The 19,381-nt window shown below is 43.0% G+C and overlaps 1 protein-coding gene across 2 annotated transcripts in view; it reads right to left on the minus strand.

Annotated features, from left to right (window-relative positions):
- Positions 1-19,381, minus strand: part of mgat5 (alpha-1,6-mannosylglycoprotein 6-beta-N-acetylglucosaminyltransferase) — a 135,771-nt gene that overhangs the window by 92,921 nt on the left and 23,469 nt on the right. The window lies entirely within an intron of this gene.

The following is a 19,381-nucleotide window of genomic DNA, read 5'->3' on the forward strand; positions in this document are numbered from 1 at the left end:
ACCACTCTAACTATCTATATAAAGCACCGATTTCTGTGCTGCTACTTGGATGGATAAGAGCGATTGGCAGTATATCTTCAGGAGGGATCTGCCCCTGGGTCTGTGCAGCTGCAGGGCCGAAGTCATTTGAAAAAAACTAGAAAAGGGGTAGAGGAACAAGGATTAGCATGTAATGACAAGAGTAAACAGCGGCAATAAGTAGCAACACAATGCAGCGCCAGATTGTGTGAGTGTACGTGTGCCAAATAGAAAGAGAAAGGGGTGATACCTAAACACCTTTCTGTGCTTGTCCTCCAGCCTGGCCACCTCTAAAGCTGCACGCCCTGTCACTGCCAATGATGTCGCTGGCTCCCTGCTTCATTGGTGTCAGGGTTGGCAGGGTAGTGGCACCTTCTCCTGTTCTCGAGCTCTCCCTTCTGTTGTGTGCCAGTTTCTTTTGCAAGAAGAGCGGCAGTGGGTTAATGTGTGCCCTGATGAAAGACTATGAAAATGTGTGAGGCAGCTTAGCATGGTGCGCATGCTGAACCAAAGAGGCAGCTAGTGTGCCGGGGGTGGGGGGGGGGGGGGGGGGGTGTGGGGGGGAAAGAGTAGAATTGTGAAGGCAGCAAGAGGTCTCGATAATGAGTGTATGCAGAAGGAGGTATAGTTAAACATCCTGTTGCGATTGGAGGAAAGGCATGGGAAGCAGAGGAGGGAAGGATTGATTGTGCTGGGGTTAAAGTAGGATGGTGCAGGGTTATAGAATCATAGAAGTTTACAACATGGAAACAGGCCCTTCGGCCCAACATGTCCATGTCGCCCAGTTTATACCACTAAGCTAGTCCCAATTGCCTGCACTTGGCCCATATCCCTCTATACCCATCTTACCCATGTAACTGCCCAAATGCTTTTTAAAAGACAAAATTGTACCCGCCTCTACTACTGCCTCTGGCAGCTCGTTCCAGACACTCACCACCCTTTGAGTAAAAAAATTGCCCCTCTGGACCCTTTTGTATCTCTCCCCTCTCACCTTAAATCTATGCCCCCTCGTTATAGACTCCCCTACCTTATCTATGCCCCTCATTATTTTATAGACTTCTATAAGATCACCCCTTAACCTCCTACTCTCCAGGGAAAAATGTCCCAGTCTATCTAACCTCTCCCTATAAGTCAAACCATCAAGTCCCGGTAGCATCCTAGTAAATCTTTTCTGCACTCTTTCTAGTTTAATAATATCCTTTCTACAATAGGGTGACCAGAACTGTACACAGTATTCCAAGTGTGGCCTAACTAATGTCTTGTACAACTTCAACAAGACATCCCAACTCCTGTATTCAATGTTCTGGCCAATGAAACCAAGCATGCCGAATGCCTTCTTCACCACCCTATCCACCTGTGACTCCACTTTCAAGGAGCTATGAACCTGTACTCCTAGATCTCTGTTCTAAAGCTCTCCCCAACGCCCTACCATTAACGGAGTAGGTCCTGGCAATTCCGCAAAGATTAGTGGCAGGTCAGAAGATTGGACAGAATATAAAAAACAGCAAAGCATGAGTAAAAAAATAATGAGGGAGAAATTGGAGTATGAGAGAAATATAAAAACAGATAGTAAGAGTTTCTACAGGGTTGTACAGAGATTAAGAGGTGAAGGGGAGTCTTATGTTGGCAGTCCTGGTGAGGTAGTTAAATTTGTTCTGGCACTGCAGCTAAGTTCCTCGGACAATGCTGCTAGCTTTGACCTGCTCAACCAGTTCTCTGAATTGCTGCTAGCTAATTTGATAGGGCACTCATCATCCATCGGAGGGGAAGAGGATTTCCTTCCTGTTGCTCACATGCTCTATGAACACCTGCATCAGAGAATTGGGGGGGGCGTGGGTGGAGAACCCTGGACAACATCATGATACCTGCTGCTTCAATCACTCATTCCCCACTGACCATTTTCGAAAAGTGCATGTCCCAGTGTGCGGACAACACAGTGAACTGCTGAGAGTTTGGTACGTGTGGGAGTTTAAGGGTTAATCTCTTTAAAATCTAGTGTATATTGCTTTCAACTGTTTATGTTCAATTGCTATCAACTGTTTAAGTTCAACTTTAAAGTTTAAATTTTTAAGTTTCTGTCAGGCTTCAGCAGAGAGAGCTGCTGTAGTAAGTTAATTGGTTAGCTAGATTAAACTGGTTCCTGAAGGTGGGGCAGGCCTGACTCATCTGAGTCCACAAACTGTAGAAATACAGGGGCCTGTCAGTGAGACAGCACGGTGTGCGGACAACAGTGAACTGCTGAGAGTTTGGTACGTGTGGGAGTTGGGGGAAGGAGGTGCTGCTTTGCCTTGCTTTTCCTAACTTTTTCCGCAGAGCGGCAGTGGACCTGAGCGTAGAAGACAGAGATTGGGGAATAAAAGCAGCAGCAGACCTGCAACAAGAGAAAACTACTGTGCGACGTCACAGGTGAGGCAGGAGAGTCAGAGAGGTGAGCACAGTATAAAAGGAGAGACCAAGAGCGGGAGAAGAGTCTGAGAGTCTAAGGCAAGTCATGGCAGCACAGCTCAGACCCGTGATATGCTGCTCCTGCACTCTGTGGGAAGTCATGGACACTACCAGTGTCCCTGGCGACCATGTGTGCAGGAAGTGTATCCAGCTGCAGCTACTGGCTAACCATATTTCGGAGCTGGAGCTGCGGGTGGATTCACCGTGGAGCATCCGCGATGCTGAGACTATCGTGGATAGCACGTTCAGTGAGGTGGTCACACCGCAGGTAAAGATTATGCAGGCAGAAAGGAAATGGGTGACCGCTAGGCAGGTAGAGCAGGAGTCCCCTGGGGCATCTCCCTCTCAAACAGATAGTCTGCTTTGGATGTTGTTGGGGGAGATGGCTTATCAGGGGAAAGCAGCAAGAGCCAAGTTCGGGGCACCATGGGTAGCTCTGCTGCACAGGAGGGGAGGAAGAAGAGTGGCAGGGCTATAGTGATAAGGGATCAATTGTAAGGGGAACAGATAGGCGTTTCTGTGGCCACAAACATGACTCCAGGATGGTATGTTGCCTCCCTGGTGCTAGGGTCAAGGATGTCATGGAGCGGCTGCAGGGCATTCTGGAGGGGGAGGGTGAACAGCCAGTAGTCGTGGTCCATATTGGTACCAACGACATAGGTTAAAAAAAGGGATGAGGTCCTGCAAGGTGAATTTAAGGAGTTAGGAGATAAATTAAAAAGCAGGACTTCAAAGGTAGTGATCTCAGGATTACTACCAATGCCACGTGCGAGTGAGTATAGGAACAGGAGAATAGACAGGATGAATACGTGGCTGCTGGGATGGTGTAGGAGGGAGGGATTTAGATTCCTGGGACATTGGGACCGGTTCTGGGGAAGGTGGGACCTGTACAAGCGGGACGGGTAACACCCGAGCAGGACCGGGACCAATGTCCTCGCGGGGGTGTTTGCTAGTGCTGTTGGGGAAGGTTTAAACTAGGGTGGCAGGGGGATGGGAACCTGAGCAGGGAGTTAGATGGGAGCAAAGTTGAGAGCAGCAAGAGAGGGGAAGACCCAGGGGAAATTTACAATTCAAATAGTACAAACAGTTGTTCAAGAACAAGTCAAAGGGAAAAGCGTAGAGCAGCAGAAAGAAAATGTACTTTAGGCACGACAGATAAAATAAAAACTAGGAGCCGTAAGGCAATTAACCCAGCATCAAAGCTGAAGGTCAGGCTAGGGTGTGTGGCCCAACTAAGAGTTCTATATACAAATGCATGGAGTATAAGGAATAAATTAAATGAACTACAGGTTCAAATTCAAATTGGAGGGTATGACATAATAGCTATTACTGAGACATGGCTGCAGGATGGTCAGGATTGCAAACTAAATATACCAGGTTATAAGGTCTACAGGAGAGATAGGGAAAATGGAAGAGGGGGAGGAGTAGCCTTAATGATTAGAGATGAAATCACTTCAATGATAAAGGAGGATATAACGAGAGGTAAGCAGCCAACAGAGACCTTATGGGTTGAATTGAGAAATAGGAAAGGATCTAAGACTATTGTGGGAGTTGTGTATAGGACCCCTGGCAGCAGCTCTGAAGTGCTAGATTGTATAAATGCAGAGATTAGATAAGTGTGTAAGAAAGGCATAGTGGTCTTAATGGGGGACTTTAACCTTCACATAGATTGGGAAAAGCAGACTAGCAACTGTCAGAAAGGTAGTGAATTTCTTGAGTGTGTCCGGGATAGTTTTCTACAGCAGTATGTCCTAGAGGCAACAAGGGGGCAAGCCATACTAGATTTAGTAATGAACCAGATTTAGTTAACGGCTTAACTGTGCGTGAACATCTATCCAACAGTGATCATAACATGATCGAGTTCAATGTAGTGTTTGAAAGGGAAAAAAGTGAATCGGCTGCTAAGATTCTAGACTTGGGCAAGGCCGACTTCAATGGGATGAGACAGAGACTGTCCACAGTAAACTGGGCAAATCTGTTAATGGGTAAAACGACTGATGATCAGTGGGAAATGTTTAAAGAAACATTTAACGTGATACAGAATCAGTTTATACCCGAGGGGCAAGAACTCTACTTGCCAAAAAAAACAGCCATGGACAACTAAAGAGGTAAGGGACAGTATAAGACATAAGGAAAGGGCATACAACAAGGCAAATAATGGCACAGATCCTGGCGAATGGGAAAGATACAAAGATCAACAAAGGGTCAAAAAACAGATAGTAAGGGCTACAAAAAGAGAGTATGAAAAGAAACTCAAGGGATATCAAAACCAATACGAAGAACTTTTATAGTTATATTAGGAAAAAGAGGGTGGTCAGGAGCAGTGTTGGCCCCTTAAAAACTGAAAGTGGGGATATGGTCATTGACAATGGGGAAATGGCAGACATGTTGAACAATTACTTTGCATCAGTATTTACAGTCGAGAAAGCGGATAGCATGCCAGAAATCCCAAGAAAACTTATCATGAATCAGGGACAGCGACTTGATAAAATTAACATAAGTAAAGCAACAGTAATGAAGAAAATAACAACACTAAAGAGTGAGAAATCCCCAGGACCAGATGGTTTCCATCCCAGGGTTTCAAAGGAAATAGGTGAGCACATTGCAGATGCCCGAACTATAATCTTTCAAAATTCTCTAGATTCAGGAACTGTCCCTCGAGATTGTAAAATTACATGTCACTCTGCTTTTTAAGAAAGGAGAGAGAGGGAAACCGGGGAATTATAAACCAGTCAGCCTAACATCTGTTGTGGGGAAAATGCTGGAGTCTATAATTAAGGATAGAGTGACTGAACACCGAGAATTTTCAGTTAATCAGAGAGAGCCAGCATGGATTTGTGAAAGGTAGGTCGTGCCTGACAAACCTGATTGAATTTTTTGAAGCGGTGACTAAAGTAGTGGACAGGGGAATGTCAATGGATGTTATTTATATGGACTTCCAGAAGGCATTTGATAAGGTCCCACATAAGAGACTGTTAGCTAAGATAGAAGCCCATGGAATAGAGGGAAAAGTACAGACTTGGTTAGGAAGTTGGCTGAGCGAAAAGTGACAGAGAGTAGGGATAACGGGAAGGTACTCACATTGGCAGGATGTGACTAGTGGAGTCCCGCAGGGATCTGTCATGGGGCCTCAATTATTCACAATATTTATTAACGACTTAGATGAAGGCATAGAAAGTCTCATATCTAAGTTTGCCAATGACACAAGGATTGGTGGCATTGTAAGCAGTGTAGATGAAAACATAAAATTACAAAGCGATATTGATAGATTAGGTGAATGGGCAAAACTGTGGCAAATGGAATTCAATGTGGACAAATGTGAGGTCATCCACTTTGGATCAAAAAAGGATAGAACAGGGTACTTTCTAAATGGTAAAAAGTTAAAAACAGTGGATGTCCAAAGTGACTTAGGGGTTCAGGTACATAGATCATTGAAGTGTCATGAACAGGTGCAGAAAATAATCAAGAAGGCTAATGGAATGCTGGCCTTTATATCTAGAGGACTAGAGTACAAGGGGGCAGAAGTTATGCTGCAGCTATACAAAACCCTGGTTAGACCGCACCTGGAGTACTGTGAGCAGTTCTGGGCACCGCACCTTCGGAAGGACATATTGGCCTTGGAGGGAGTGCAGCGTAGGTTTAATAGAATGATACCTGGACTTCAAGGGTTAAGTTACAAGGAGAGATTACACAAATTAGGGTTAATTCTCTAGAGTTTCAAAGGTTAAGGGGTGATCTGATCGAAGTTTATAAGATATTAAGGGGAACAGATAGGGTGGATAGAGAGAAACTATTTCCGCTGGTTGGGGATTTTAGGAGTAGGGGGCACAGTCTAAAAATTAGAGCCAGACCTTTCATGAGCGAGATTAGAAAACATTTCTACACACAAAGGGTGGTAGAAGTTTGGAACTCTCTTCCGCAAACGGCAATTGATACTAGCTCAATTGCTAAATTTAAATGTGAGATAGATAACTTTTTGGCAACCAAAGGTATTAAGGGATATGGGCCAAAGGCAGGTATATGGAGTTAGATCACAGATCAGCCATGATCTTATCAAATGGCGGAGCAGGCACGAGGGGCTGAATGGCCTACTCCTGTTCCTATGTTCCCCTTTAAGGGGCTGCAGGCTGCCTTCGAGTAGCAGCCATCCCACCGGATTTCCTGCTTAGCCTTGCCTATAATTTGCACAATTAGTGCTGGCAGCTCATTTATTCAACATAAATGAGGCCCAACCAAAAAAGTGACCAAGCCTCCTGCTGAAATAAAAATCGCCCCATATTGTTAGAATTTTCTGTATTAGAAATGTTTGTATTATATAAGTTCAATCGTTTCCTTGTAAATTTTGCAATTGACATCTGATTACAAACCTTATTTCCAGTAGCAAGCCATCAGCATAGAGAAAAAAAGCTAGACGACAACTAAAACGGGCTTAAAGAACAATATTTGGAACCGATCACTGGCTCACTTTTCTTTCTAACTGCTCATTTTTTGATTCATTCCTTTCATATGTACTTGGCAGTTTATCTACTTTGTTTCCTTGCAGACGATTTGTACACTCCTGAACTCTTCAGTTGTGATTTGTTGCTGTTTCATGAATATGAAATTTGAGCCAATCAACTGAAAGAAATTTGTAATATACAGGCAATGTGATAGATAAAACCAATGTTTACTTTTCCTGTGGTATTGCTCATGGTAAATTGGATGATGCACTTTTATAACAGGAATATTATACTATGTAAGGCACAATGTATTACTCTACGTTGCAGCCTTAAGGTCAGAAAGTTAATTGTTTACAATAAATGCAGCATGAGGTCACTCGGGTTAATTGATGTTTGGTCAGCTGAGAAGCAAACAGTGTTGTAATATTGCTTTGTGTCTGTAACAAAGTGTGATGTACTATTTTTAATATAGTGCTGGCAGATTTCCCACAGGGTTACTCAGGGTAAACCCTACTGTCAACTGTTTTTAAAAGACCATATTATGCCATGTAATGCAGAATGCATTATTCCGCTGATGAAGTGAATTTCTTCAAGGCCGTAAAATCTAAATGCTGCAAAGTAAACATTGATGAAGTCAGTTCAATTACTGGATGCTTAAGGTCACAATCATGTGTGTTTTAAAAATATAGATCAGCAAATTTGTTACGGGGTAAGATTTAGACTACAGTGTTAATTTGATGCTTTTGTTTCTTTATGATTTTATAAAAAAAGTGCTCATCAATTATGGCCCCAGATCTGATGCGTCCAACATTAAGTAAATACATATGGGACTGATACCTTCTCAGGTTCAGCGGTGTTAGTTGCTCCCTTTAGCAGGCCGAGCGTCTTACTTTGGTGGAAGTCAGCACACTGGCTTGTATCTACTTGGATGATAACATAACCCAGGGACGCAACAATAGCATCCATTTGAAATCTGGGTTGATACACATGTCTTTTGGAAGCGCATTTCTTCAATATCTCTATAGGCAGTCTAAGTTAACTCCAGGTGAGGTAAAGACTTGGTTCAAATTAAGCTGTTTTACTGAGGTAAACATACAGAGCAATAGTTATGGTCAGATTCATTTAGTTTAATTGGTACAATTTATCTCTGTAATTACACACAAAATAAAGAACATTCCATGCTTGTATTATATTGAACATTCTCGCAAATATCTTCCTGCATTCCTAACTCTTCGCTTCAGCAAAGGTCCTCACAGCTTTCTCTCAGGAGGTACTATCTTTCAAGTAGGAAACATTAAACAGAAGCCCCATCTGCCCTCTCAGGTGGGCATAAAAGATCCCACAGCAGTATCCAAAGGGTCCTGACCACCATTTATCCCTCAACCGACATCACTGAAACAGATTAGCTAGTAATTTATCTTATTGCGATTTGTGGGACCTTGCTCTGTGCAAATTTGGCTGCCGCACTTACCTATAATACCAGAGTGACTAAACATCCTGATGTCTTGAAAAGCGCTTTATAAGCGAGAGTTCATTTTATGCTGACCTCCGCAAATCTAGTTGAGGTAAAGAAACTAATTGTACTCTCTTATTTGGAGATATTTTCGAGCAGATTTACCTCTGCAGTTATCCAGTAACTCCAGTGGGGACAGGAAATGTAACCTAATAATTATGATCCTGGATTAGTAACCCAGAGGTCACTAGTTCACATTCCATCATGGCAAGTTGTGAATTGAATTCAATAAATCTGGTAATATATGTGGGCTGGCACCAGAAAAGTAACCATGAATGTCACTGGATTGTCCTAAAATCCACTGGTTCACTGATGACCTTCAGAGAAGGGAACCCACCATTCCTACCTACATCTGACCTACATGTGCCTTCAGTCCCACACTGTTTCGTTGACCCTTGATGCCCTCAAGGTAACTAGGGATGGGCAATATATTCTGCCATTTTATTGTTGCCCAAATCCCTAGACAAGGCACTTCTGGGATTTTCTGATGAAAGTGATGGTAGGCATTGAACATGCATGTCCAAACATGGGCAGGCATATTTAAATAATGTGTTAATGGCAGGAAATATTATACAACCTTACTTTACATCACAGTAATAATAGGAATGCAAGTGCATGTTTGTTGTCCAGCATTATTGTGGCTGGCAGAAGGGGTGGGGGGCAGGGAATTTACATTTTGAACCATGGGATTTTAAAAAGACAGTCGGCCTGCAGCGGTGATGTCTCTTCTTCCTGAGGCAGACTCCCTGCCAAAATTATGTAAATAAGGATGACCCAAGAAAATTGGCCAGCATCAGAGGCAAAGGCACAGCCACAGGTCAGGTAGAAGTCCCACCCCACCAAAGTTCTGATAAAATCCCTCATTTCTCTCCCTCAGCAAGATCTACTTTTAGCTGGGAACAAATTAACTGACACCACATGCAAACCATAATTTCCAGAGTTTTTTTTAAAAATAACAAAGCATATAAAAACCTTGTTCACCACATGAACCTTTACCACTTCCTCTGCTTGCTGCAGCATTTAAATAAATATGACGACATGGTTAAGAAAACAAAGCAAAAAAAACTTTAGCAACATACAGAAATTACCCTCGAGGACAATGTTATTTTTTTGTCATCTGTGACAAGTACAAGGGTCATGTGATCAAAGGCAGAAAGAAAAAAATTATGCTCAGTATCTCAAGGGAGAATTTAAAGTCTATTTTTATGCTACGACAGTTACCACTGTTTGCTGTATTATGCAGTCTACCTGCTAAAGTCTCACTAAGTATTTTAGATTTTAATCTACATTCTTGTGCACACAGTAAGAGGCATGTTTCAAATTCCCAATTGGGGAGGGAAGATCACATGATGCAGCTAGAGTAGTAGAAATTGCTGGCCTTATTCCTTTCTGCAAGTATTTGGGGGCACTTAACATGTCCTGGTCAGCATGACAGTACCAAAAACCAATTTTACAAAAGTTAATTCTCTCCTTACTTCAGCTCATACTGGTGCATAATCAGAGACCAACCAGATCAAAGTCAAGACCTTGGTTGTGAAATTATAATTCGGTCAGGAGTTAGGGAGTTGAATAGTATAAAGGTGAACCCAATAAACATTAAAATCAAGCAAATCCACTCCTCAACCCCAAGACGAATAAAGATGCCACACTATTTAATATGCAAGTTTTATTGCAGTTTCGGCATTGATGCAATACTGTTTTTGCACACTAACAGAAGTATAGTTAAAGTCACCAATATTCGGGTGATTTAATTTGGCAAGCAGCAAGGCCATCTCCACAAAAAAGTTAGTGTCACACCAATTGCAGTACAACAGCAAATGGTATGAATCAATATTTATACTTGAAAAGGTTATGGTAGAAAATCTCCATATTGTAATAAATTGTGGAATCATCAAGTTGCACCTAAATTGATGTGCTTTTTCACGCCCGTTTTGCCGGCAGCAATGTACGTGAAAATTTCCTGCAGACGTAATTTGAATATTCCTAAGCATAAGATAGTGTAAAAAGGGACAACGTGATTACACCACAACCAATAAGGTGCCACAGGGTGGGACACTATAAAAGCATAGTTAACTGTGCAGAGGGAGGCCAGGAACTCAAAGTGGTAGACTGCACTTTTTAAAAAAAATTTTAAAAATTCCTTTTGGAAATTTTAAATTTTTTCAACTTTAAAAAAAATTGTCCTTTGCAGAGTGTCTCATCATGAATTGGGACCTGAAGAAAAGGGCCCTTCAAGCATCAAGCACCTTCCTGCTAAGACTAAGCTACACAGAATCCCCCTCCTATTATGCAGCTTCGATCCAGAGGCCTGCTGTCGACAGAAGATAGGTACTTCCGTCCCATGACCCCTCAGTCCTGCAAACGGAGTACACCACCTGACACCTTCTGGTCTTCAGGGAACTGTTAGAAGTGGCAGGAGAGCAATTGGCTGGAAAGCTAGCCCGTGCGCTGGGGGAATGCTTGGTGTGTGGAAGGAGTATGATGTCTGTCTGTTTAACGAATTATAGCAAATACCGGCATGTTGGGTGTTCTCGTGGAGGATGCACATTTTGGTGTCACACACTATTTGGACATTGATGGCAGAAAGACCTTCCTGTTGACGAAGGTCATGGAATTTTCAATTGAGGCTGTGAAAACTACATGGGCACAGTCTACGGCCCCCTGGGCCCTCGGGAAGCTGCCTAGTTGGTAGAAATGTTTCACACTCCGCCTCTCTTCTGGCAGGGACCTGCCATACACAATAAACTCAGCAACCTTGCAGCACAGGGGATATCACCAGGTCCCATCCACACCTGCAACAAACCCAAACCAAAGAAATTCAGGGCCTTGCTGACCTTTATTTTCACGATCAATGCTCTGCAGCTTGTAGACTGCGACTGCAGGTCCTCACACAGGATGTTGCAGAGACGGCCTAATGCTTCACTGCTGAATCTTCATCTCTGCAGGCATAATTCGACCGACATTTCCTAGATTGTCATCTGTTGCCTGTACACTCTGCAGGTGGCCATTATTGGGCTGGCTGGTATCTGAGCATGTTGCCATACGAGGGCTTCCTTCCCATGCCCCTCCTCCTCATCTTCTGTAATTAGTAGAAATAGAGGTATTCCTAGTTGGAACACCATTTCAGCTGGTTGCTCCTTCTGTGAATGGTAGGGTAGTCTCCAGCACTCTGGTCAAGTTTTCAAGTTCTACAACTGAGAATAATCAACGAAATTGCAGACCAACTGCAGACTTCAGTAAAAATATCTGGAGAGTTCTGGGTCCTTTCTGTATCACTTAGACTCGAGCCTCCATGATCTTTTACATTGAAAACTGGTGGTAACGTCAAAAGAAATTCTGGCCCAGAGTAAAAAATGGCTGGGAGATAGTGTAAAATGGACGATAGCGAATCAGCAGCCCATTTCACATCTCTCCCACTGACTTCATGTAAATGTAAAGCGTGCACAGCTCTGTGCTTTCAGCTCACACTTCACCAAAATACAACTCCAAATTTAGTAGCTGCAATATAAAGGACGACAGAAAACAGTGGATGTCCAAAGGGACTTAGGGGTTCAGGTACATAGATCATTGAAGTGTCATGAACAGGTGCAGAAAATAATCAATAAGGCTAATGGAATGCTGGCCTTTATATCTAGAGGACTGGAGTACAAGGGGGCAGAAGTTATGCTGAGCTATACAAAACCTTGGTTAGACCGCACCTGGAGTACTGTGAGCAGTTCTGGGTATTGCACATTCGGAAGGACATATTGTCCTTGGAGGGAGTGCAGCGTAGGTTTACTAGAATGATACCTGGACTTCAAGGGTTAAGTTACGACGAGAGATTACACAAATTGGGGTTGTATTCTCTGGAGTTTCGAAGGTTAAGGGGTGATCTGATCGAAGTTTATAAGATATTAAGGGAACGGATAGGGTGGATAGAGATAAACTATTTCCGCTGGTTGGGGATTCTAGGAGTAGGGGGCACAGTCTAAAAATTAGAGCCAGACCTTTCAGGAGTGAGATTTGAAAACATTTCTACACACAAAGGGTGATAGAAGCTTGGAACTCTCTTCCGCAAATGGCAATTGATACCAGCTAAATTGCTAAATTTAAATCTGAGATAGGTAGCTTTTTGGCAATCAAAGGTATTAAGGGATATGGAGTTAGATCACAGACCAGCCATGATCTTATCAAATGGCAGAGCAGGCACGAGGGGCTGAATGGCCTACTCCTATTCCTATGTTCCTAGAAGCCTGTGATACAAGGATCAAGAGAAAGTTCTACATACAGGCAAAGCCAACAGTACAAAACAATTTAGAAATTTCAGCAGCATCATAATTTACAGAAAACCCCTCAAGTAACTTATACACTTCCTGCCAACCAATTCAGAGCAGCATAGGTAAAGATAATCCACCCACCTTCTTGGTGGCAACTAGTCCACGTTATGTAGCAAACTACTTGAATTTCTTGCTGTTTCAAGAAAAAGCACAAATGGGCTAAACGTCCCCAAGATTCCCCCTGCCCTAGCCTTAAACTCTCATCTTTCTCGAGTTTCTCTTCTGTCTCTCCTCATGCCCTCTCGGAGCTCATTTGACCACGAAACCCACCTCATGCTCCCTTGACCCTATTCCTACAGAACTGCTGACCACCCAACTTCCCTTTGTGGCCCCCAGGTTAGCGGATATTATTAAGGGTTCCCGCTCCTCAGGTAGTGTCCCTATCCCCTTCAAATCTGCCATCATCACCCCCCTCCTCAAAAAACCCGCCCTCGACCTCTCTGGTCCTTGCAAACTACTGCCCCATCTCCAACCTCCCTTTTCTCTTCAAAGTTCTTGAATGTGTTGTCACGTCCTAAATCCATGGCCATCTTTCCTGCGACTCCATGTTTGAATCCCTCTGATCAGGTTTCCGTCCCTGCCACGGTACTAAAACAGCCCTTATCAAAGTCACAAATGACATCCTATGTGACGGTGACCATGGCGATACATTCCTCATCCTTCTCAACCTGTATGCAGCCTTTGACACGGTTGATCACACCACCCTCCTCCAACGCCTCTCCTCCGTCGTCCAGCTGGGTGGACTGCGCTCGCCTGGTTCCATTCTTATTTATCCAGTCATAGCCACAGAATCACCTGCAATAGTTTCTCTTCCTGCTCCCACATCGATGCATCTGGAGTCCCCCAAGGATTGATCTCTCATCTACATGCTGCCCCTTAACGACATCATCCAAAAACACATCAGATTCCACGTTTGCTGACGACACCCAGCTCTACCTCACCACCACCTCTCTCGACCCCTATTTCATTTGTCACACTGCTTGTCCGGCTGGAATGAGCAAAAATTTCCTCCAACTAAATATCGGGAAGACCGAAGGCATTGTTTATGGTCCCCGCTGCAAACTCCGTTCCCTAGTCACAGATTCCTCCCTCTCCCTGGCCACTGTCTGAAGCTGAACCAGACTGTTTGAAACCTTGGTGTCCTAAGTAACCCAGAGATGACCTTCTGACCACATATCCATCACCAAGACCACCTACATCCACCTCCGTAACATCGCCCATCTCTGCCCCTGCCTCAGATCCTTTGCTGTTGAAACCCTCATCCATGCCTTTTTTAACCTCTGGATCCGACTATTCCAATGCTCTCCTGGCTAGCTTCCCATCTTCCACCCTCCATAAACTTGAGCTCATCCAAAACTCTACTGCCCGTAGCCTAACTCGCACTGCCCGTAGCCTAACTCGCACTAAGTCCCGTTCTCCCATCACCCCTCTGCTTGCTGACCTACACTGGCTCACGGTCCAGGAACACCTTGACTTTAAAATTCTCATCTTTTTTTCATATCTCTCCATGGCCTCGCCCCTCCCTATCTCTAACCTCCTCCAACCCTGCAACCCTCCTAGATCTCTGCACTCCTCCAATTCTCGCCTCTTGCACATCCCCGACTTTAACCGCTCCACCATTGGCGGCCATGCCTTTAGCCGCCTAAGTCCTAAGCTCTGGAGTTCCCCCCCCCTAAACCTCTCCGCCTCTCTCTCCTCCTTTAAGACCCTCCTTAAAACCTACCTCTGTGGCCAAGCTTTTGGTCACCTGTCCTAATACCTCATGTGGCTCGGTGTTAAATTTTGTTTGATAACGTTCCCGTGAAGTGTCTTGGGACGTTTTACTGCGTTAAACGCGCTATATTAATGCAAGGTGTTGTTATTAAATCCAAAACAATCTCTTCTCACTCCTTCAATAATGACTAATTGTCCAGAGGCTACAGCAAATTAAAAGTTTACGTTGGATAGAAAACATTTTAATCTCAGCTTCTCTTGCTTCATAATTACTATAGGATCACCGCCACAATATATTTGGCTCCTCTGTAAACAAAGCAATATTTTTCAGAAATACTGTGGGTTGAGGATTATAGATTCCTATATCTAAAGACAGAAATAAAATGAGTCTTATTTCAATGTTGCTAAGACAATCCCTGTTCAGCATTACAATCACAATCATAGACTTGTTCCAGGGCTACTCTCTGAAACATGCTTATTTTTAAAATAGCACATCCAGCATATACTCACAAACACTACTAAAAAAAAAATCCAAAAGTACCAAAGTTATGAGTTTTTAAACTTAGCATTAGATACAGCATACTTAACAAATGATCAACATCACTTAGTTGTTGAAATTAGTTGTCTAAAGTTTATTTGCAGATCAAATACGTCTCATCAGCCCTATTCTATGCATGTTCTACACCAAAGTGCCAGAGCACGAGTTGGAGACCTTTAGCAATGGGCTCCATAATGTTACATGCCATTCAGCATAGAGTTCAGATGCATCTGAAATTAGAACATTCTGCCCAAATGCTACTGAATGTTCCAGTCTTGGATGCTCATGGAACTGAGGAGTGAAAAGCTATACTGCAGATTCTATGCCAAATTGATGCAAAACTTGCAGTAGAACTGTCCTGCAAGTGAAATTTACTATATTAAAATGATTACATAACAATACTTCACTGTTCTAGTAGGTACATAGCTTATTGAACAAGGATTTTTGTAAGCTAAGCTATACCAGAGGGAAGTAAGGTCAAATGCCTCTGACGTCAGAGTGACTTGCTTGAGCTGGTCACACAAGAGTCTGCAGTGCTGCAGAAAATAAATGTTAAATTTTCATGTTGCTTACAGAGTCATATGGACCACTAAATAATTGTATAAAGCAAAGCACTGAAACAAAAATATAAATACAATAAATGTTGCCATGTTCTTAACAGACAATACAATATTACCCTGAATAAAATAGATAAAATAATTTTTCCAGGGTGGTATGCTTCTAAGAATTGGTATTGTAGAAAGCAAGATATGATTCAAAGTAAACAGTGAGTATATTTCCACTGGTTGGCAAGACCACATAAATTTAAGATAGTCACAAAAAGAATTAAAGGGAAAGTTAGAAAAACATTTTTTTTTAAAAACAGAGTGGATGGTTTGAATGTAGAATTCTCTGCCACAAATCATGGTTGAAGCAGGATCCATGGTATTTTAAAAGAGAATCAGATATAGTTGCTTGAAAAGGAGCAATATTAAAAGGTTATGGGATTCAAGCAGATTGGGATAAGACTAGGTGGCTCATGCGGAGAAAAACCAACAGCATGGACTCAATGGGTCAAATAGCCTGTTTCTGTGCTGTAATACTTTGATTCTAAAAGGAATACAGTCACATAAATAAAACATTGCAACGTACCACCTGGAAATGGAATGCCATGGGACAGATAAATATTATAACAGTGTCCAAGCTAAGTGGCCTAGAAAGGCCTAAAGATGCATACGACAGCTTTGCAGACCACATGAAAAATTTAAATCACATTAATTTTATATAATCGCAAGCTGCTGGTACAAGCAGATCTCGGCATTAGTTCTGTGGTCTCATTAGTGGATAAATCCTAACAGCTTTTTACAAAACTTCAGGCCCATGAAATTCAAACAAGATAAACCAACAAGTAAACTTCCAAAAAGAACCAAGTTACCTGGGCTTTGTGGGCTGTAGATGGCCCACATGGCATAGCTTGTACACCCTTGCCCCTACACCACAAATGAATAAAATGTTATCTGAAAGTAATGTGCTGAGTAGTTTCCACAGTGTAGTCTATACAATTGCAAGGTGCCAAATGAACGATGAAAGTGTTTGCCAAGTACAGCATGTTTGAATCAACATGACTCTTCAGTTTATCACACGTAGCCTTTCCCATTTTCCTTAAAAGGATCAAGTAATATGACACTTCTGAAATATGCTGAAAAGACGGTAATGAAATCCAAATTCCAGTAGCAAAAATTCAGCCTTTTTACTGCAACTCAAGTCAGGCACAAATATTTAACACCCCCCCCCCCAGCAAATCTCAGATGCTAATGAAAACCAATGAAAAATTGTTGCATTGTCTCAATCACAGCCACCTGCTGCCCAGCCACAATTCATCTTCAAAGCAAGATGGTCAACTTTTGAATTTAAGATTAGAATTCACAAGTAGTGATTCTCTTCATGCTCAAAGTCAGAGCAAAGGGACAGGGGTAATTCTGTAACTTGGATTTTTGAGGACCAACAAGCAAAGTTGAACTTATTTTCATTGAAAGGATAAAATGGGGAAATAATGCAGAAATAGATTATAAAAAGGGAGATGATGTTAAATTTATATGGAACCTTGAAGCACTATACGCAGTCTAGTCTCCATACCACCACCACAACAACTTGCATTTATGTAGCACCTTTAATGTAGCGAAATATCCCAAAGCGCTTCATAGGAGCGTTAGCAAACAAAATTTGACGCTGAGCCACATAAGGAGATATTAGGACAGGTGAGCAAAAACTTGGTCAAAGAGGTGGGTATTAAGGAGTGTATTAAAGGAGGAGAGGTAGAGAGGTGGAGAGGTTTAGGGAGGGAATTCCAGAGCTTAGGATCTAGGCAGCTGAAGACACTGCCACCAACGGTAGAGCGATTAAAATCGGAGATGCGCAAGAGGTCATAATTGGAGCAGCGCAGAGATTGGAGGGTTGTAGGGCTGGAGGAGGTTGCAGAGATAGGGAGGGGCAAGGCCATGGAGGGATTTGAAAACAAGAATGCGAATTTTGAAGTCGAGACATTGCGGACCAGGAGCCAATGTATGTCAGCGAGCACGGAGTGATGGGTGAATGGGACTTGGTGTGAGTTAGGATACAGGCAGCAGAGTTTTGGATGAGCTCAAGTTTACAGAGGTGCAAGGTAAGAGACTGGCCAGGAGGGCATTGGAATAGTCGAGTTTAGAGGTATCAACGGCACGGATGAGGGTTTCCACAGCAGGTGAGCTAAGGCATGGGCGGAAACGGGCGACATTACGGAGATGGAGTAGGCGGTCTTGGAGATGGAGTGGCTATGGGGCTGGAAGCTCAGCTCAGGGTCAAATAGGACGCCATAGATATTTAAGCACTGAAGGGAGTGCAGAAAAGATTTACAAGGTCACCAGAATTGAGAGGATGCAACTATCATGAAAGATTGAGCAGGCTGCGGCTCTTTTCTCATTTTCATAAATGCAGCTGAACAGACCCTCACAGACAGGTATTCAAGATCACGGATTACTTCAAAATATAGTAGACAAAGATAAAGGAAAGCATCAACTGGCACATTTCTTCTACATTGTATTGTAAACCTTTTTAGTGAAAGCCATCAGAGCTATAACCTGTAGAAGCAGCTCCTGAATTATGAATCAGTTTCATGAAAGCCAGGCAGTCAATTAGACAGCATCATGTCCAGGTGGACAAGCAGAGTAGAAAACAGGTAGGAGGCCCTCCCTGTGAGGAAGCAAGACTGTATGGGCATTGCTCAACTGAAGGATATCCAATTCACTACGCTTAAGTCTGCATACAGGTAAGATCATTACCACAGTGCCTTCTCAATAAACAAAAGCAAAATACTGCAGATGCTGAAAATCTGAAATAAAAACAGAAAATGCTGGATGCATTTAAGGGGAAGCTAGATAAGCCCGAGGGGGAAAGGAATAGAAGGATATGCTGATAGGGTTGGATGATGAGGGAGAAGACTCGTATGGAGCATAAACGCCGACATAGACCAGTTGGGCCGAATGGGCTGTTTCTGTGCTGTAGACTCTATGCAACTATGTAAACAGCAAGTCAAGCAGTGCCTGTGGAGAGAGAAACAGAGTTAATGTTCAAGGTCGATGACCTTTCATCAGAACTGGAAGATGTTAGAGATTAACAGTTTTTAAGCAAGTACAGAGCCAAGGAAAAGGGAGGGGGAGGAAAGAACAAAGGGGAAGATCTGTAATAGGGTGGAGGGCAGGAGTAATTAAATGACAAAAGGGATGATTGTGCAAGGCAAAAGGGGGTGGTAATGGAGCAAATAAAGAAACAAAAGATGGGTCCAGAGGAAGTGTAAATGTGTTAATCTGGTGTAACCAGAGAAGCATGGAAAAGCTGGCATAAAAGGAGAAAGCTCTCATGGCCTGGGGATGTAGTGGAGAAAGGTGGGTTCTCTTGATCAGAACCATGAGACTAGGGGGAAAACTAAGGAAATGTACAAAAAAAGCACCCAATTTCATAAGAATAATAGAAACATACAAACACAGAAAATAGGAGGAGTAGGCCATTCGGCCCTTCGAGCCTCCTCCGCCATTCAATGTGATCATGGCTGATCCTCTATCTCAATACCATATTCCTGCTCTCTCCCCATGCCCCTTGATGCCTTTTGTGTCTAGAAATCTATCTAGTTCCTTCTTAAATATATTCAGTGACTTGGCCTCCACAGCCTTCTGTGGTAGAGCATTCCAAGGGTTCACCCCGAGTGAAGAAATTTCTCCTCATCTCAGTCCTAAATGTCCTACCCCATATCCTGAGACTGTGACCCCTCGTTCTGGACTCACCCCCAGCCAGGGGAAACATCCTCCCTGCATCCAGTCTGTCTAGCCCCGTCAGAATTTTATATGTTTCAATGAGATTCCCTCTCATTCTTCTAAACTCGAGTGAA

Source organism: Heptranchias perlo, chromosome 7 (genome assembly GCF_035084215.1).
Source record: "Heptranchias perlo isolate sHepPer1 chromosome 7, sHepPer1.hap1, whole genome shotgun sequence".
Classification (NCBI taxonomy): domain Eukaryota; kingdom Metazoa; phylum Chordata; class Chondrichthyes; order Hexanchiformes; family Hexanchidae; genus Heptranchias; species Heptranchias perlo.